This window comes from Lonchura striata, chromosome 37, assembly GCF_050655825.1.
Source record: "Lonchura striata isolate lonStrDom1 chromosome 37, ASM5065582v1, whole genome shotgun sequence".
NCBI lineage: Eukaryota > Metazoa > Chordata > Aves > Passeriformes > Estrildidae > Lonchura > Lonchura striata.
The window spans coordinates 3,077,785-3,097,832 of NC_140739.1; positions in this window are offsets into that span (position 1 = coordinate 3,077,785).

A 20,048-nucleotide genomic window follows, 5' to 3' on the forward strand; every position below is an offset into this window, starting at 1 on the left:
GGACGATAAATACACGATAAATATCCAAGACCGAGATAGTCAGAGCCATCAGGGAGGTACATCTCAAATCCGAATTCCGGGACTGCAAACACAGGTGTTCATCACTCTCCGGACACGTATTGTTCAACTTGCCACAGAGAAAAGAACTCCACATGAATACATGCACTTTGAAAAGGAAGAAAGGGGACTCTGGCTCAGGCAAGGAAAATCGTATAAAAATGGGTCAGACAGGACGGTCGGTGTGAAGCATAGAGGACCCTCTGCTGCAGCTGTCCAACCTGTGTCTCACCCGGTGGCAATCCCGGGCTCCACATTGACTTTTTTTTATAGTGGCTTTTTTTCATTTGTCTCAAAGTTTATATTTGGTACACTTAATAACTTTTATTAAATTAAAAATTAATAACTTGGAGCCTTGCATTTCTAAGATGTTTATCACATTCGGTTTCTCATGATAAGCCTATCTACTTCTGCTAATTCTGAGATGGGGAAAATGAACTGTCATGATTCCCGCTTGCACTAAAGGATTGTGACACGGGCTGACTTTGTGATGCCAGAGTCTTCTGTGCCATCACAGCGCAACTGTATGACATCCCAGAGTGATAGAGCAGCACTGGCTCTGTGACATCACAAGGGGGATTTGTGAGATCTCAGGGTGGGCTGTGACATCCCAGGAGGCAGTGTGACATCTCAGGGGCTCTGTGACCTTACTGGGGAGGTCACTTCAAGCCAGCTCCCACTCACAGTTCCTCCCAGAGAAGTCCAAAGCTGCTCGTGCCCGGTGGCATCCCGTGTCCCTCTGGGTCCCCCTGCCCCTGGCGCTGCAGCCTCCCGCTGAGGATGTTCGAGGAGATCAAGCCCAGAGCCTGACACGGGGACAGGGGCTCAGGGCCGTCACAGTTGGAACAGGGAGACAGGGACCCCCTAGCAGCATCCCTGTGCCCCCAGGGCCAGAGCTTGGCCAGGGCTCCTTCACCCTCTTATGAAGGAGGGCTTGAGAGCACTTTAAAAATCCCCAGCAGGGGAGTAGCATAAAACAGCTTTAAGATTAAGTGACAGCACCACAGAGTTCCTTGGCAAGAGTCACTCTGTTCCTGACTGGACACTTCAGGCACACCAAGGAAACAAAGCAACAACAAAACCAAACAAAATCCAGGCAATGAAACCAAAAAGGAGTCAAGAACTGTCCCAGTGTCTGTGTGTCTCTGTGTGTTTGTGTGTGTGTGTGTGTGTGTGTGTGTGTGTGTGTGTGTGTGTGTGTGTGTGTGTGACGAAAGGACAGTGAGGGCAAGGATAAAAGGAATACAGCCTAAAAGCTAAACAGAGCTGTGGAATAACACTTAACAATATTCAACTTCGCTTATAACTTCTATTAAGCTTCACAAATTAGCAAAAGAGCAACTCTTAGCAGCATTTAACTTTGCTTACAGCTTGTGACTTTGTCGCTATAAGACACGTGAAAGCACGACGTGAGCCACCTGCTATTTTCAAGGTAAAGAGAAAAGTTTATTCTCTGACTCCAACTTTTATACTTTCCCAAAGGTGACATTGGATTGGAGAGTGAATGGGCCACCTGTCCAAAGACATTGGACAAAGCACTAGTACATCAAGTTTGTCCAGCCCCATAAAAGATTGTAAACAATATGTTGTTGACAGAAATTGTGTGGGAGGGTTCTCCAACAGAATGGAAACTCAGAAGGCTTTAGAAAATCTTAAGAATCAGGGTGACATGACTTAACCTTACTTCCAGGCCTGACTGGCTCAGCTATCCAAGGCAATCAAAGCCCTCAGAGAGCAGCATTTCTGCCACATTTCCCTGAGCACAGGCACTCCTGTGTGCACACAGACACAAAGAGTCACTACAAGGCACCTGTGAGAAATTCCCCTGAGCAAAGGGAAATGTTCCCTGAGGAGACTTTGGCATCTCCCCAGGGGATGAAGGGTTGAGCCTGGAGCAGACAGTGTCTGTGATGAGCTCCAGAGGAGCTGAGCCCAGGGGCTGCTGGCCAAGGCCCTGGCCCAGTGAGCATTTCTCAGCTGGCAGGGCGGCCTGAGAAGGGGAAAGGGGAATGCACCAGACCAGGAACCATGGAACCAAGGGACCATTGTTACACTGTGGGGCCATGTGAGAAGAAGTGACCATTGGGACACTGTGGGGCCTTGTGAGACCAAGGGACCATTGGGACACTGTGGGACCATGTGAGATCAAGAGACCATTGGGATACTGTGAGTCCTCATGGATTCATGGACACCACTGTGACATTGCTGGGCCTCATGGAAGCAAGGGGACCCTAGTGACGCCGTGTGCCTCAGTGGAATGTAGGCATCATTGTGACACTGTGAGGCCCCATCCAGCCAAGGCTCCATTGGGACACTGCGAGACCCCACGGAAACAAAGCTCCAGGGTAACACAGAGAGGCTGCCTGTAATCAGTGCTCCATTGTGACCCTGTGGAGCCAAAGGAGAGCGTTGTGACACTGCAAAGCCCCATGGTCCATTGGTCCAAAGGTCCATTGTGACATTGCAGGACTCATGGAACAGAGGAGTCACATGACACTGTGGGGCCTGTGGAACCATGGAGAACATTGTGACACTGCAAGGCCTCAAGGAATCATTAGGACTGTTATATGTCTATAGGATAATTCGTGCAAATAAAATTGTCGTCTATTTTATAGTTATGTGCTGTTAAATTATACTCTTATAAGAAGTTTTTAAATCGCACAAGCCAGCAACAGCGACTGCAGCACCATGTGAAAGCCACCTGGACAAGAGAGGGAGGACTTTATTTACAAGCGAACGAAAGTGGCCAGCCCAGAGAGGGATCATGCATCAAGGTTGTCTGAGAAACACCCGGACGATAAATACACGATAAATATCCGAGACCGAGATAGTCAGAGCCATCAGGGAGGTACATCTCAAATCCGAATTCCGGGACTGCAAACACAGGTGTTCATCACTCTCCGGACACGTATTGTTCAACTTGCCACAGAGAAAAGAACTCCACATGAATACATGCACTTTGAAAAGGAAGAAAGGGGACTCTGGCTCAGGCAAGGAAAATCGTATAAAAATGGGTCAGACAGGACGGTCGGTGTGAAGCATAGAGGACCCTCTGCTGCAGCTGTCCAACCTGTGTCTCACCCGGTGGCAATCCCGGGCTCCACATTGACTTTTTTTTATAGTGGCTTTTTTTCATTTTTCTCAAAGTTTATATTTGGTACACTTAATAACTTTTATTAAATTAAAAATTAATAACTTGGAGCCTTGCATTTCTAAGATGTTTATCACATTCGGTTTCTCATGATAAACCTATCTACTTCTGCTAATTCTGAGATGGGGAAAATGAACTGTCATGATTCCCGCTTGCACTAAAGGATTGTGACACGGGCTGACTTTGTGATGCCAGAGTCTTCTGTGCCATCACAGCGCAACTGTATGACATCCCAGAGTGATAGAGCAGCACTGGCTCTGTGACATCACAAGGGGGATTTGTGAGATCTCAGGGTGGGCTGTGACATCCCAGGAGGCAGTGTGACATCTCAGGGGCTCTGTGACCTTACTGGGGAGGTCACTTCAAGCCAGCTCCCACTCACAGTTCCTCCCAGAGAAGTCCAAAGCTGCTCGTGCCCGGTGGCATCCCGTGTCCCTCTGGGTCCCCCTGCCCCTGGCGCTGCAGCCTCCCGCTGAGGATGTTCGAGGAGATCAAGCCCAGAGCCTGACACGGGGACAGGGGCTCAGGGCCGTCACAGTTGGAACAGGGAGACAGGGACCCCCTAGCAGCATCCCTGTGCCCCCAGGGCCAGAGCTTGGCCAGGGCTCCTTCACCCTCTTATGAAGGAGGGCTTGAGAGCACTTTAAAAATCCCCAGCAGGGGAGTAGCATAAAACAGCTTTAAGATTAAGTGACAGCACCACAGAGTTCCTTGGCAAGAGTCACTCTGTTCCTGACTGGACACTTCAGGCACACCAAGGAAACAAAGCAACAACAAAACCAAACAAAATCCAGGCAATCAAACCAAAAAGGAGTCAAGAACTGTCCCAGTGTCTGTGTGTCTCTGTGTGTTTGTGTGTGTGTGTGTGTGTGTGTGTGTGTGTGTGTGTGTGTGTGTGACGAAAGGACAGTGAGGGCAAGGATAAAAGGAATACAGCCTAAAAGCTAAACAGAGCTGTGGAATAACACTTAACAATATTCAACTTCGCTTATAACTTCTATTAAGCTTCACAAATTAGCAAAAGAGCAACTCTTAGCAGCATTTAACTTTGCTTACAGCTTGTGACTTTGTCGCTATAAGACACGTGAAAGCACGACGCGAGCCACCTGCTATTTTCAAGGTAAAGAGAAAAGTTTATTCTCTGACTCCAACTTTTATACTTTCCCAAAGGTGACATTGGATTGGAGAGTGAATGGGCCACCTGTCCAAAGACATTGGACAAAGCACTAGTACATCAAGTTTGTCCAGCCCCATAAAAGATTGTAAACAATATGTTGTTGACAGAAATTGTGTGGGAGGGTTCTCCAACAGAATGGAAACTCAGAAGGCTTTAGAAAATCTTAAGAATCAGGGTGACATGACTTAACCTTACTTCCAGGCCTGACTGGCTCAGCTATCCAAGGCAATCAAAGCCCTCAGAGAGCAGCATTTCTGCCACATTTCCCTGAGCACAGGCACTCCTGTGTGCACACAGACACAAAGAGTCACTACAAGGCACCTGTGAGAAATTCCCCTGAGCAAAGGGAAATGTTCCCTGAGGAGACTTTGGCATCTCCCCAGGGGATGAAGGGTTGAGCCTGGAGCAGACAGTGTCTGTGATGAGCTCCAGAGGAGCTGAGCCCAGGGGCTGCTGGCCAAGGCCCTGGCCCAGTGAGCATTTCTCAGCTGGCAGGGCGGCCTGAGAAGGGGAAAGGGGAATGCACCAGACCAGGAACCATGGAACCAAGGGACCATTGTTACACTGTGGGGCCATGTGAGAAGAAGTGACCATTGGGACACTGTGGGGCCTTGTGAGACCAAGGGACCATTGGGACACTGTGGGACCATGTGAGATCAAGAGACCATTGGGATACTGTGAGTCCTCATGGATTCATGGACACCACTGTGACATTGCTGGGCCTCATGGAAGCAAGGGGACCCTAGTGACGCCGTGTGCCTCAGTGGAATGTAGGCATCATTGTGACACTGTGAGGCCCCATCCAGCCAAGGCTCCATTGGGACACTGCGAGACCCCACGGAAACAAAGCTCCAGGGTAACACAGAGAGGCTGCCTGTAATCAGTGCTCCATTGTGACCCTGTGGAGCCAAAGGAGAGCGTTGTGACACTGCAAAGCCCCATGGTCCATTGGTCCAAAGGTCCATTGTGACATTGCAGGACTCATGGAACAGAGGAGTCACATGACACTGTGGGGCCTGTGGAACCATGGAGAACATTGTGACACTGCAAGGCCTCAAGGAATCATTAGGACTGTTATATGTCTATAGGATAATTCGTGCAAATAAAATTGTCGTCTATTTTATAGTTATGTGCTGTTAAATTATACTCTTATAAGAAGTTTTTAAATCGCACAAGCCAGCAACAGCGACTGCAGCACCATGTGAAAGCCACCTGGACAAGAGAGGGAGGACTTTATTTACAAGCGAACGAAAGTGGCCAGCCCAGAGAGGGATCATGCATCAAGGTTGTCTGAGAAACACCCGGACGATAAATACACGATAAATATCCGAGACCGAGATAGTCAGAGCCATCAGGGAGGTACATCTCAAATCCGAATTCCGGGACTGCAAACACAGGTGTTCATCACTCTCCGGACACGTATTGTTCAACTTGCCACAGAGAAAAGAACTCCACATGAATACATGCACTTTGAAAAGGAAGAAAGGGGACTCTGGCTCAGGCAAGGAAAATCGTATAAAAATGGGTCAGACAGGACGGTCGGTGTGAAGCATAGAGGACCCTCTGCTGCAGCTGTCCAACCTGTGTCTCACCCGGTGGCAATCCCGGGCTCCACATTGACTTTTTTTTATAGTGGCTTTTTTTCATTTTTCTCAAAGTTTATATTTGGTACACTTAATAACTTTTATTAAATTAAAAATTAATAACTTGGAGCCTTGCATTTCTAAGATGTTTATCACATTCGGTTTCTCATGATAAACCTATCTACTTCTGCTAATTCTGAGATGGGGAAAATGAACTGTCATGATTCCCGCTTGCACTAAAGGATTGTGACACGGGCTGACTTTGTGATGCCAGAGTCTTCTGTGCCATCACAGCGCAACTGTATGACATCCCAGAGTGATAGAGCAGCACTGGCTCTGTGACATCACAAGGGGGATTTGTGAGATCTCAGGGTGGGCTGTGACATCCCAGGAGGCAGTGTGACATCTCAGGGGCTCTGTGACCTTACTGGGGAGGTCACTTCAAGCCAGCTCCCACTCACAGTTCCTCCCAGAGAAGTCCAAAGCTGCTCGTGCCCGGTGGCATCCCGTGTCCCTCTGGGTCCCCCTGCCCCTGGCGCTGCAGCCTCCCGCTGAGGATGTTCGAGGAGATCAAGCCCAGAGCCTGACACGGGGACAGGGGCTCAGGGCCGTCACAGTTGGAACAGGGAGACAGGGACCCCCTAGCAGCATCCCTGTGCCCCCAGGGCCAGAGCTTGGCCAGGGCTCCTTCACCCTCTTATGAAGGAGGGCTTGAGAGCACTTTAAAAATCCCCAGCAGGGGAGTAGCATAAAACAGCTTTAAGATTAAGTGACAGCACCACAGAGTTCCTTGGCAAGAGTCACTCTGTTCCTGACTGGACACTTCAGGCACACCAAGGAAACAAAGCAACAACAAAACCAAACAAAATCCAGGCAATGAAACCAAAAAGGAGTCAAGAACTGTCCCAGTGTCTGTGTGTCTCTGTGTGTTTGTGTGTGTGTGTGTGTGTGTGTGTGTGTGTGTGTGTGTGTGTGTGTGTGACGAAAGGACAGTGAGGGCAAGGATAAAAGGAATACAGCCTAAAAGCTAAACAGAGCTGTGGAATAACACTTAACAATATTCAACTTTGCTTATAACTTCTATTAAGCTTCACAAATTAGCAAAAGAGCAACTCTTAGCAGCATTTAACTTTGCTTACAGCTTGTGACTTTGTCGCTATAAGACACGTGAAAGCACGACGCGAGCCACCTGCTATTTTCAAGGTAAAGAGAAAAGTTTATTCTCTGACTCCAACTTTTATACTTTCCCAAAGGTGACATTGGATTGGAGAGTGAATGGGCCACCTGTCCAAAGACATTGGACAAAGCACTAGTACATCAAGTTTGTCCAGCCCCATAAAAGATTGTAAACAATATGTTGTTGACAGAAATTGTGTGGGAGGGTTCTCCAACAGAATGGAAACTCAGAAGGCTTTAGAAAATCTTAAGAATCAGGGTGACATGACTTAACCTTACTTGCAGGCCTGACTGGCTCAGCTATCCAAGGCAATCAAAGCCCTCAGAGAGCAGCATTTCTGCCACATTTCCCTGAGCACAGGCACTCCGTTGTGCACACAGACACAAAGAGTCACTACAAGGCACCTGTGAGAAATTCCCCTGAGCAAAGGGAAATGTTCCCTGAGGAGACTTTGGCATCTCCCCAGGGGATGAAGGGTTGAGCCTGGAGCAGACAGTGTCTGTGATGAGCTCCAGAGGAGCTGAGCCCAGGGGCTGCTGGCCAAGGCCCTGGCCCAGTGAGCATTTCTCAGCTGGCAGGGCGGCCTGAGAAGGGGAAAGGGGAATGCACCAGACCAGGAACCATGGAACCAAGGGACCATTGTTACACTGTGGGGCCATGTGAGAAGAAGTGACCATTGGGACACTGTGGGGCCTTGTGAGACCAAGGGACCATTGGGACACTGTGGGACCATGTGAGATCAAGAGACCATTGGGATACTGTGAGTCCTCATGGATTCATGGACACCACTGTGACACTGCTGGGCCTCATGGAAGCAAGGGGACCCTAGTGACGCCGTGTGCCTCAGTGGAATGTAGGCATCATTGTGACACTGTGAGGCCCCATCCAGCCAAGGCTCCATTGGGACACTGCGAGACCCCACGGAAACAAAGCTCCAGGGTAACACAGAGAGGCTGCCTGTAATCAGTGCTCCATTGTGACCCTGTGGAGCCAAAGGAGAGCGTTGTGACACTGCAAAGCCCCATGGTCCATTGGTCCAAAGGTCCATTGTGACATTGCAGGACTCATGGAACAGAGGAGTCACATGACACTGTGGGGCCTGTGGAACCATGGAGAACATTGTGACACTGCAAGGCCTCAAGGAATCATTAGGACTGTTATATGTCTATAGGATAATTCGTGCAAATAAAATTGTCGTCTATTTTATAGTTATGTGCTGTTAAATTATACTCTTATAAGAAGTTTTTAAATCGCACAAGCCAGCAACAGCGACTGCAACACCATGTCAAAGCCACCTGGACAAGAGAGGGAGGACTTTATTTACAAGCGAACGAAAGTGGCCAGCCCAGAGAGGGATCATGCATCAAGGTTGTCTGAGAAACACCCGGACGATAAATACACGATAAATATCCGAGACCGAGATAGTCAGAGCCATCAGGGAGGTACATCTCAAATCCGAATTCCGGGACTGCAAACACAGGTGTTCATCACTCTCCGGACACGTATTGTTCAACTTGCCACAGAGAAAAGAACTCCACATGAATACATGCACTTTGAAAAGGAAGAAAGGGGACTCTGGCTCAGGCAAGGAAAATCGTATAAAAATGGGTCAGACAGGACGGTCGGTGTGAAGCATAGAGGACCCTCTGCTGCAGCTGTCCAACCTGTGTCTCACCCGGTGGCAATCCCAGGCTCCACATTGACTTTTTTTTATAGTGGCTTTTTTTCATTTTTCTCAAAGTTTATATTTGGTACACTTAATAACTTTTATTAAATTAAAAATTAATAACTTGGAGCCTTGCATTTCTAAGATGTTTATCACATTCGGTTTCTCATGATAAGCCTATCTACTTCTGCTAATTCTGAGATGGGGAAAATGAACTGTCATGATTCCCGCTTGCACTAAAGGATTGTGACACGGGCTGACTTTGTGATGCCAGAGTCTTCTGTGCCATCACAGCGCAACTGTATGACATCCCAGAGTGATGGAGCAGCACTGGCTCTGTGACATCACAAGGGGGATTTGTGAGATCTCAGGGTGGGCTGTGACATCCCAGGAGGCAGTGTGACATCTCAGGGGCTCTGTGACCTTACTGGGGAGGTCACTTCAAGCCAGCTCCCACTCACAGTTCCTCCCAGAGAAGTCCAAAGCTGCTCGTGCCCGGTGGCATCCCGTGTCCCTCTGGGTCCCCCTGCCCCTGGCGCTGCAGCCTCCCGCTGAGGATGTTCGAGGAGATCAAGCCCAGAGCCTGACATGGGGACAGGGGCTCAGGGCCGTAACAGTTGGAACAGGGAGACAGGGACCCCTTGCAGCATCCCTGTGCCCCCAGGGCCAGAGCTTGGCCAGGGCTCCTTCACCCTCTTATGAAGGAGGGCTTGAGAGCACTTTAAAAATCCCCAGCAGGGGAGTAGCATAAAACAGCTTTAATATTAAGTGACAGCACCACAGAGTTCCTTGGCAAGAGTCACTCTGCTCCTGACTGGACACTTCAGGCACACCAAGGAAACAAAGCAACAACAAAACCAAACAAAATCCAGGCAATGAAACCAAAAAGGAGTCAAGAACTGTCCCGGTGTCTGTGTTTCTCTGTGTGTTTTTGTGTGTGTGTGTGTGTGTGTGTGTGTGTGTGTGTGTGTGTGTGTGTGTGACGAAAGGACAGTGAGGGCAAGGATAAAAGGAATACAGCCTAAAAGCTAAACAGAGCTGTGGAATAACACTTAACAATATTCAACTTTGCTTATAACTTCTATTAAGCTTCACAAATTAGCAAAAGAGCAACTCTTAGCAGCATTTAACTTTGCTTACAGCTTGTGACTTTGTCGCTATAAGACACGTGAAAGCACGACGCGAGCCACCTGCTATTTTCAAGGTAAAGAGAAAAGTTTATTCTCTGACTCCAACTTTTATACTTTCCCAAAGGTGACATTGGATTGGAGAGTGAATGGGCCACCTGTCCAAAGACATTGGACAAAGCACTAGTACATCAAGTTTGTCCAGCCCCATAAAAGATTGTAAACAATATGTTGTTGACAGAAATTGTGTGGGAAGGTTCTCCAACAGAATGGAAACTCAGAAGGCTTTAGAAAATCTTAAGAATCAGGGTGACATGACTTAACCTTACTTCCAGGCCTGACTGGCTCAGCTATCCAAGGCAATCAAAGCCCTCAGAGAGCAGCATTTCTGCCACATTTCCCTGAGCACAGGCACTCCTGTGTGCACACAGACACAAAGAGTCACTACAAGGCACCTGTGAGAAATTCCCCTGAGCAAAGGGAGATGTTCCCTGAGGAGACTTTGGCATCTCCCCAGGGGATGAAGGGTTGAGCCTGGAGCAGACAGTGTCTGTGATGAGCTCCAGAGGAGCTGAGCCCAGGGGCTGCTGGCCAAGGCCCTGGCCCAGTGAGCATTTCTCAGCTGGCAGGGCGGCCTGAGAAGGGGAAAGGGGAATGCACCAGACCAGGAACCATGGAACCAAGGGACCATTGTTACACTGTGGGGCCATGTGAGAAGAAGTGACCATTGGGACACTGTGGGGCCTTGTGAGACCAAGGGACCATTGGGACACTGTGGGACCATGTGAGATCAAGAGACCATTGGGATACTGTGAGTCCTCATGGATTCATGGACACCACTGTGACATTGCTGGGCCTCATGGAAGCAAGGGGACCCTAGTGACGCCGTGTGCCTCAGTGGAATGTAGGCATCATTGTGACACTGTGAGGCCCCATCCAGCCAAGGCTCCATTGGGACACTGCGAGACCCCACGGAAACAAAGCTCCAGGGTAACACAGAGAGGCTGCCTGTAATCAGTGCTCCATTGTGACCCTGTGGAGCCAAAGGAGAGCGTTGTGACACTGCAAAGCCCCATGGTCCATTGGTCCAAAGGTCCATTGTGACATTGCAGGACTCATGGAACAGAGGAGTCACATGACACTGTGGGGCCTGTGGAACCATGGAGAACATTGTGACACTGCAAGGCCTCAAGGAATCATTAGGACTGTTATATGTCTATAGGATAATTCGTGCAAATAAAATTGTCGTCTATTTTATAGTTATGTGCTGTTAAATTATACTCTTATAAGAAGTTTTTAAATCGCACAAGCCAGCAACAGCGACTGCAACACCATGTGAAAGCCACCTGGACAAGAGAGGGAGGACTTTATTTACAAGCGAACGAAAGTGGCCAGCCCAGAGAGGGATCATGCATCAAGGTTGTCCGAGAAACACCCGGACGATAAATACACGATAAATATCCAAGACCGAGATAGTCAGAGCCATCAGGGAGGTACATCTCAAATCCGAATTCCGGGACTGCAAACACAGGTGTTCATCACTCTCCGGACACGTATTGTTCAACTTGCCACAGAGAAAAGAACTCCACATGAATACATGCACTTTGAAAAGGAAGAAAGGGGACTCTGGCTCAGGCAAGGAAAATCGTATAAAAATGGGTCAGACAGGACGGTCGGTGTGAAGCATAGAGGACCCTCTGCTGCAGCTGTCCAACCTGTGTCTCACCCGGTGGCAATCCCGGGCTCCACATTGACTTTTTTTTATAGTGGCTTTTTTTCATTTTTCTCAAAGTTTATATTTGGTACACTTAATAACTTTTATTAAATTAAAAATTAATAACTTGGAGCCTTGCATTTCTAAGATGTTTATCACATTCGGTTTCTCATGATAAGCCTATCTACTTCTGCTAATTCTGAGATGGGGAAAATGAACTGTCATGATTCCCGCTTGCACTAAAGGATTGTGACACGGGCTGACTTTGTGATGCCAGAGTCTTCTGTGCCATCACAGCGCAACTGTATGACATCCCAGAGTGATGGAGCAGCACTGGCTCTGTGACATCACAAGGGGGATTTGTGAGATCTCAGGGTGGGCTGTGACATCCCAGGAGGCAGTGTGACATCTCAGGGGCTCTGTGACCTTACTGGGGAGGTCACTTCAAGCCAGCTCCCACTCACAGTTCCTCCCAGAGAAGTCCAAAGCTGCTCGTGCCCGGTGGCATCCCGTGTCCCTCTGGGTCCCCCTGCCCCTGGCGCTGCAGCCTCCCGCTGAGGATGTTCGAGGAGATCAAGCCCAGAGCCTGACACGGGGACAGGGGCTCAGGGCCGTAACAGTTGGAACAGGGAGACAGGGACCCCCTAGCAGCATCCCTGTGCCCCCAGGGCCAGAGCTTGGCCAGGGCTCCTTCACCCTCTTATGAAGGAGGGCTTGAGAGCACTTTAAAAATCCCCAGCAGGGGAGTAGCATAAAACAGCTTTAAGATTAAGTGACAGCACCACAGAGTTCCTTGGCAAGAGTCACTCTGCTCCTGACTGGACACTTCAGGCACACCAAGGAAACAAAGCAACAACAAAACCAAACAAAATCCAGGCAATCAAACCAAAAAGGAGTCAAGAACTGTCCCGGTGTCTGTGTTTCTCTGTGTGTTTTTGTGTGTGTGTGTGTGTGTGTGTGTGTGTGTGTGTGTGTGTGTGTGTGACGAAAGGACAGTGAGGGCAAGGATAAAAGGAATACAGCCTAAAAGCTAAACAGAGCTGTGGAATAACACTTAACAATATTCAACTTTGCTTATAACTTCTATTAAGCTTCACAAATTAGCAAAAGAGCAACTCTTAGCAGCATTTAACTTTGCTTACAGCTTGTGACTTTGTCGCTATAAGACACGTGAAAGCACGACGCGAGCCACCTGCTATTTTCAAGGTAAAGAGAAAAGTTTATTCTCTGACTCCAACTTTTATACTTTCCCAAAGGTGACATTGGATTGGAGAGTGAATGGGCCACCTGTCCAAAGACATTGGACAAACCACTAGTACATCAAGTTTGTCCAGCCCCATAAAAGATTGTAAACAATATGTTGTTGACAGAAATTGTGTGGGAAGGTTCTCCAACAGAATGGAAACTCAGAAGGCTTTAGAAAATCTTAAGAATCAGGGTGACATGACTTAACCTTACTTCCAGGCCTGACTGGCTCAGCTATCCAAGGCAATCAAAGCCCTCAGAGAGCAGCATTTCTGCCACATTTCCCTGAGCACAGGCACTCCTGTGTGCACACAGACACAAAGAGTCACTACAAGGCACCTGTGAGAAATTCCCCTGAGCAAAGGGAAATGTTCCCTGAGGAGACTTTGGCATCTCCCCAGGGGATGAAGGGTTGAGCCTGGAGCAGACAGTGTCTGTGATGAGCTCCAGAGGAGCTGAGCCCAGGGGCTGCTGGCCAAGGCCCTGGCCCAGTGAGCATTTCTCAGCTGGCAGGGCGGCCTGAGAAGGGGAAAGGGGAATGCACCAGACCAGGAACCATGGAACCAAGGGACCATTGTTACACTGTGGGGCCATGTGAGACCAAGGGACCATTGGGACACTGTGGGGCCTTGTGAGACCAAGGGACCATTGGGACACTGTGGGACCATGTGAGATCAAGAGACCATTGGGATACTGTGAGTCCTCATGGATTCATGGACACCACTGTGACATTGCTGGGCCTCATGGAAGCAAGGGGACCCTAGTGACGCCGTGTGCCTCAGTGGAATGTAGGCATCATTGTGACACTGTGAGGCCCCATCCAGCCAAGGCTCCATTGGGACACTGCGAGACCCCACGGAAACAAAGCTCCAGGGTAACACAGAGAGGCTGCCTGTAATCAGTGCTCCATTGTGACCCTGTGGAGCCAAAGGAGAGCGTTGTGACACTGCAAAGCCCCATGGTCCATTGGTCCAAAGGTCCATTGTGACATTGCAGGACTCATGGAACAGAGGAGTCACATGACACTATGGGGCCTGTGGAACCATGGAGAACATTGTGACACTGCAAGGCCTCAAGGAATCATTAGGACTGTTATATGTCTATAGGATAATTCGTGCAAATAAAATTGTCGTCTATTTTATAGTTATGTGCTGTTAAATTATACTCTTATAAGAAGTTTTTAAATCGCACAAGCCAGCAACAGCGACTGCAACACCATGTGAAAGCCACCTGGACAAGAGAGGGAGGACTTTATTTACAAGCGAACGAAAGTGGCCAGCCCAGAGAGGGATCATGCATCAAGGTTGTCCGAGAAACACCCGGACGATAAATACACGATAAATATCCAAGACCGAGATAGTCAGAGCCATCAGGGAGGTACATCTCAAATCCGAATTCCGGGACTGCAAACACAGGTGTTCATCACTCTCCGGACACGTATTGTTCAACTTGCCACAGAGAAAAGAACTCCACATGAATACATGCACTTTGAAAAGGAAGAAAGGGGACTCTGGCTCAGGCAAGGAAAATCGTATAAAAATGGGTCAGACAGGACGGTCGGTGTGAAGCATAGAGGACCCTCTGCTGCAGCTGTCCAACCTGTGTCTCACCCGGTGGCAATCCCGGGCTCCACATTGAACTTTTTTTATAGTGGCTTTTTTTCATTTTTCTCAAAGTTTATATTTGGTACACTTAATAACTTTTATTAAATTAAAAATTAATAACTTGGAGCCTTGCATTTCTAAGATGTTTATCACATTCGGTTTCTCATGATAAGCCTATCTACTTCTGCTAATTCTGAGATGGGGAAAATGAACTGTCATGATTCCCGCTTGCACTAAAGGATTGTGACACGGGCTGACTTTGTGATGCCAGAGTCTTCTGTGCCATCACAGCGCAACTGTATGACATCCCAGAGTGATGGAGCAGCACTGGCTCTGTGACATCACAAGGGGGATTTGTGAGATCTCAGGGTGGGCTGTGACATCCCAGGAGGCAGTGTGCCATCTCAGGGGCTCTGTGACCTTACTGGGGAGGTCACTTCAAGCCAGCTCCCACTCACAGTTCCTCCCAGAGAAGTCCAAAGCTGCTCGTGCCCGGTGGCATCCCGTGTCCCTCTGGGTCCCCCTGCCCCTGGCGCTGCAGCCTCCCGCTGAGGATGTTCGAGGAGATCAAGCCCAGAGCCTGACACGGGGACAGGGGCTCAGGGCCGTCACAGTTGGAACAGGGAGACAGGGACCCCCTAGCAGCATCCCTGTGCCCCCAGGGCCAGAGCTTGGCCAGGGCTCCTTCACCCTCTTATGAAGGAGGGCTTGAGAGCACTTTAAAAATCCCCAGCAGGGGAGTAGCATAAAACAGCTTTAAGATTAAGTGACAGCACCACAGAGTTCCTTGGCAAGAGTCACTCTGCTCCTGACTGGACACTTCAGGCACACCAAGGAAACAAAGCAACAACAAAACCAAACAAAATCCAGGCAATCAAACCAAAAAGGAGTCAAGAACTGTCCCGGTGTCTGTGTGTCTCTGTGTGTTTGTGTGTGTGTGTGTGTGTGTGGGTGTGTGTGTGTGTGTGACGAAAGGACAGTGAGGGCAAGGATAAAAGGAATACAGCCTAAAAACTAAACAGAGCTGTGGAATAACACTCAACAATATTCAACTTTGCTTATAACTTCTATTAAGCTTCACAAATTAGCAAAAGAACAACTTTTAGCAGCATTTAACTTTGCTTACAGCTTGTGACTTTGTCGCTATAAGACACGTGAAAGCACGACGCGAGCCACCTGCTATTTTCAAGGTAAAGAGAAAAGTTTATTCTCTGACTCCAACTTTTATACTTTCCCAAAGGTGACATTGGATTGGAGAGTGAATGGGCCACCTGTCCAAAGACATTGGACAAAGCACTAGTACATCAAGTTTGTCCAGCCCCATAAAAGATTGTAAACAATATGTTGTTGACAGAAATTGTGTGGGAAGGTTCTCCAACAGAATGGAAACTCAGAAGGCTTTAGAAAATCTTAAGAATCAGGGTGACATGACTTAACCTTACTTCCAGGCCTGACTGGCTCAGCTATCCAAGGCAATCAAAGCCCTCAGAGAGCAGCATTTCTGCCACATTTCCCTGAGCACAGGCACTCCTGTGTGCACACAGACACAAAGAGTCACTACAAGGCACCTGTGAGAAATTCCCCTGAGCAAAGGGAAATGTTCCCTGTGGAGGCTTTGGCATCTCCCCAGGGGATGAAGGGTTGAGCCTGGAGCAGACAGTGTCTGTGATGAGCTCCAGAGGAGCTGAGCCCAGGGGCTGCTGGCCAAGGCCCTGGCCCAGTGAGCATTTCTCAGCTGGCAGGGCGGCCTGAGAAGGGGAGAGGGGAATGCACCAGACCAGGAACCATGGAACCAAGGGACCATTGTTACACTGTGGGGCCATGTGAGAAGAAGTGACCATTGGGACACTGTGGGGCCTTGTGAGACCAAGGGACCATTGGGACACTGTGGGACCATGTGAGATCAAGGGACCATTGGGATACTGTGAGTCCTCATGGATTCATGGACACCACTGTGACATTGCTGGGCCTCATGGAAGCAAGGGGACCCTAGTGACGCCGTGTGCCTCAGTGGAATGTAGGCATCATTGTGACACTGTGAGGCCCCATCCAGCCAAGGCTCCATTGGGACACTGCGAGACCCCACGGAAACAAAGCTCCAGGGTAACACAGAGAGGCTGCCTGTAATCAGTGCTCCATTGTGACCCTGTGGAGCCAAAGGAGAGCGTTGTGACACTGCAAAGCCCCATGGTCCATTGGTCCAAAGGTCCATTGTGACATTGCAGGACTCATGGAACAGAGGAGTCACATGACACTGTGGGGCCTGTGGAACCATGGAGAACATTGTGACACTGCAAGGCCTCAAGGAATCATTAGGACTGTTATATGTCTATAGGATAATTCGTGCAAATAAAATTGTTGTCTATTTTATAGTTATGTGCTGTTAAATTATACTCTTATAAGAAGTTTTTAAATCGCACAAGCCAGCAACAGCGACTGCAACACCATGTGAAAGCCACCTGGACAAGTGAGGGAGGACTTTATTTACAAGCGAACGAAAGTGGCCAGCCCAGAGAGGGATCATGCATCAAGGTTGTCCGAGAAACACCCGGACGATAAATACACGATAAATATCCAAGACCGAGATAGTCAGAGCCATCAGGGAGGTACATCTCAAATCCGAATTCCGGGACTGCAAACACAGGTGTTCATCACTCTCCGGACACGTATTGTTCAACTTGCCACAGAGAAAAGAACTCCACATGAATACATGCACTTTGAAAAGGAAGAAAGGGGACTCTGGCTCAGGCAAGGAAAATCGTATAAAAATGGGTCAGACAGGACGGTCGGTGTGAAGCATAGAGGACCCTCTGCTGCAGCTGTCAAACCTGTGTCTCACCCGGTGGCAATCCCGGGCTCCACATTGACTTTTTTTTATAGTGGCTTTTTTTCATTTTTCTCAAAGTTTATATTTGGTACACTTAATAACTTTTATTAAATTAAAAATTAATAACTTGGAGCCTTGCATTTCTAAGATGTTTATCACATTCGGTTTCTCATGATAAGCCTATCTACTTCTGCTAATTCTGAGATGGGGAAAATGAACTGTCATGATTCCCGCTTGCACTAAAGGATTGTGACACGGGCTGACTTTGTGATGCCAGAGTCTTCTGTGCCATCACAGCGCAACTGTATGACATCCCAGAGTGATAGAGCAGCACTGGCTCTGTGACATCACAAGGGGGATTTGTGAGATCTCAGGGTGGGCTGTGACATCCCAGGAGGCAGTGTGACATCTCAGGGGCTCTGTGACCTTACTGGGGAGGTCACTTCAAGCCAGCTCCCACTCACAGTTCCTCCCAGAGAAGTCCAAAGCTGCTCGTGCCCGGTGGCATCCCGTGTCCCTCTGGGTCCCCCTGCCCCTGGCGCTGCAGCCTCCCGCTGAGGATGTTCGAGGAGATCAAGCCCAGAGCCTGACATGGGGACAGGGGCTCAGGGCCGTAACAGTTGGAACAGGGAGACAGGGACCCCCTAGCAGCATCCCTGTGCCCCCAGGGCCAGAGCTTGGCCAGGGCTCCTTCACCCTCTTATGAAGGAGGGCTTGAGAGCACTTTAAAAATCCCCAGCAGGGGAGTAGCATAAAACAGCTTTAAGATTAAGTGACAGCACCACAGAGTTCCTTGGCAAGAGTCACTCTGCTCCTGACTGGACACTTCAGGCACACCAAGGAAACAAAGCAACAACAAAACCAAACAAAATCCAGGCAATGAAACCAAAAAGGAGTCAAGAACTGTCCCGGTGTCTGTGTTTCTCTGTGTGTTTTTGTGTGTGTGTGTGTGTGTGTGTGTGTGTGTGTGTGTGTGTGTGTGTGTGACGAAAGGACAGTGAGGGCAAGGATAAAAGGAATACAGCCTAAAAGCTAAACAGAGCTGTGGAATAACACTTAACAATATTCAACTTTGCTTATAACTTCTATTAAGCTTCACAAATTAGCAAAAGAGCAACTCTTAGCAGCATTTAACTTTGCTTACAGCTTGTGACTTTGTCGCTATAAGACACGTGAAAGCACGACGCGAGCCACCTGCTATTTTCAAGGTAAAGAGAAAAGTTTATTCTCTGACTCCAACTTTTATACTTTCCCAAAGGTGACATTGGATTGGAGAGTGAATGGGCCACCTGTCCAAAGACATTGGACAAACCACTAGTACATCAAGTTTGTCCAGCCCCATAAAAGATTGTAAACAATATGTTGTTGACAGAAATTGTGTGGGAGGGTTCTCCAACAGAATGGAAACTCAGAAGGCTTTAGAAAATCTTAAGAATCAGGGTGACATGACTTAACCTTACTTGCAGGCCTGACTGGCTCAGCTATCCAAGGCAATCAAAGCCCTCAGAGAGCAGCATTTCTGCCACATTTCCCTGAGCACAGGCACTCCTGTGTGCACACAGACACAAAGAGTCACTACAAGGCACCTGTGAGAAATTCCCCTGAGCAAAGGGAAATGTTCCCTGAGGAGACTTTGGCATCTCCCCAGGGGATGAAGGGTTGAGCCTGGAGCAGACAGTGTCTGTGATGAGCTCCAGAGGAGCTGAGCCCAGGGGCTGCTGGCCAAGGCCCTGGCCCAGTGAGCATTTCTCAGCTGGCAGGGCGGCCTGAGAAGGGGAAAGGGGAATGCACCAGACCAGGAACCATGGAACCAAGGGACCATTGTTACACTGTGGGGCCATGTGAGAAGAAGTGACCATTGGGACACTGTGGGGCCTTGTGAGACCAAGGGACCATTGGGACACTGTGGGACCATGTGAGATCAAGAGACCATTGGGATACTGTGAGTCCTCATGGATTCATGGACACCACTGTGACATTGCTGGGCCTCATGGAAGCAAGGGGACCCTAGTGACGCCGTGTGCCTCAGTGGAATGTAGGCATCATTGTGACACTGTGAGGCCCCATCCAGCCAAGGCTCCATTGGGACACTGCGAGACCCCACGGAAACAAAGCTCCAGGGTAACACAGAGAGGCTGCCTGTAATCAGTGCTCCATTGTGACCCTGTGGAGCCAAAGGAGAGCGTTGTGACACTGCAAAGCCCCATGGTCCATTGGTCCAAAGGTCCATTGTGACATTGCAGGACTCATGGAACAGAGGAGTCACATGACACTATGGGGCCTGTGGAACCATGGAGAACATTGTGACACTGCAAGGCCTCAAGGAATCATTAGGACTGTTATATGTCTATAGGATAATTCGTGCAAATAAAATTTTTGTCTATTTTATAGTTATGTGCTGTTAAATTATACTCTTATAAGAAGTTTTTAAATCTCACAAGCCAGCAACAGCGACTGCAACACCATGTCAAAGCCACCTGGACGAGAGAGGGAGGACTTTATTTACAAGCGAACGAAAGTGGCCAGCCCAGAGAGGGATCATGCATCAAGGTTGTCCGAGAAACACCCGGACGATAAATACACGATAAATATCCGAGACCGAGATAGTCAGAGCCATCAGGGAGGTACATCTCAAATCCGAATTCCGGGACTGCAAACACAGGTGTTCATCACTCTCCGGACACGTATTGTTCAACTTGCCACAGAGAAAAGAACTCCAC